Raw genomic sequence first — 1,597 nt, forward strand, 5'->3', positions numbered from 1 at the left:
TTTGCTATGTGACCTATTCAGCTGCTTTTAATTTGAAATGAAATATGTTTGGCTTTTATTTTCCTGTTGTGCCTGTGTTGTTATATAATATATATCTTTAAATGTTGTAAATGTTGGTATTTTCCGGGATGTGTAGTGGTCGTATTCAACCAAAGAGGGGCGGCTGTTCCTCCTCCTGCCTGCCGGTGAAAAGCAGCTTCCAGCGGGCTGCCTCTGCTGCTGTGGCCGCTGTCGGGAGCTCTGTTTCCGGTCACGTCTCCGGCGGCACCGCGGCGGTTCGAACTCGACCTCCGGGGCTGTTCGGATGAACCCGGGCAGCAGGTGAAGAGTTTTCTCTCTGTTTCTGTATAAAAGAGTGATTTCTGGAGGATAAAAACGCGACAGGGTTGTTTATTTCTGCTTTTCAGACGGTTATTTATTTATTTATTTATTTATTTATTTATTTATTTATTTATTTATTTAGGTGGACCCTCCGCCATGTTGCTGCCGCTCTGTCACAGTTTGACTCTAAAATAAATCTTTTTTTAAATTATATATATTTTTTGTAAACAGCTGAGCAGATGGAACACACCTAAACCTCTGACTACAGCCGCCATCTTGGTTTTTAACATATTTTCTGCTGGTTTGAAACTTTACCTTCATGTTAGAAAATAAAGAATCTGCATTTAAAAGTAAAGACATCAGTTTATTGTTAAGTAATTTACGTTGTTACGTTGAGTAAATCTGTTTATAGCCTAAATTATAAATTAAACAAGTTAAACTCTGATCAGAGCTGTTTTTTTCCCCACAAGATGTTGAATTTAGAAATAAACCAGAGAACTGAAGTTGCTGAATGTTTTGTTTAAGCAGATTTAAAACATCCATAAATTAGACCTTTATTTTTTATTTTTAAAATGACTGCAGATTTTAAACAAATTATATTTTCTGCAAAATGCTGCGTTCTGAAACGAGCTGAAATAATTTAAGTTATTAAGACTAAAAGTAGCAAAAAAACTAAAAGCACTCAACGAAACCTAAACAAGTCATTATGTTGGCCAAAAGTTGCAAAAAAGTGGCTAAAAGAGACAAAATACAAAAAAGCTGCAAACAGAAGCTAGAAGCTATGAGAAGAAAAAGCTAAAAATTAAAAAGTGTATAAAGCCAGCTAACAAGCTAAAATTAGCAACATGCTAGAAACTATAAATAACAAAGTATAGCTAAAAGCTTAAAAGAGCAAATCCATATGTAGCCTAAAAGCAAAATAAATGCTTGTAAAAGGCTGAAGCAATGCCCTTCTAGCTGAAAGCTGAAAGAAAAACAGCTAGTAGCTAAATATGAGCTAAAAGTTTTAAGTAGCTAGTTAGCAAAAGGCTATCTGAAACCTATGGAACAAACACTAGATAAAAGCTAYATGTGAGCTTAAAGTAGCCAAACACATTTCCAGTTAAAAGTTACCAAAGCATAGCTAAAAGTACCTAAAAGCTAAATGTAGCAAGTCAACTAAAATGAGCAAAGTAGCCAATTATTTACACGAAAAGTAGCAAAGTTGACAGTTTCAGTTTCTTTAAAATTGTAATATTTTTTGATGACATCACTGTTAAGCAGCTAATTATTATCC

Source organism: Austrofundulus limnaeus, unplaced genomic scaffold, assembly GCF_001266775.1.
Source record: "Austrofundulus limnaeus strain Quisiro unplaced genomic scaffold, Austrofundulus_limnaeus-1.0 Scaffold976, whole genome shotgun sequence".
Taxonomy (NCBI): Eukaryota; Metazoa; Chordata; class Actinopteri; order Cyprinodontiformes; family Rivulidae; genus Austrofundulus; species Austrofundulus limnaeus.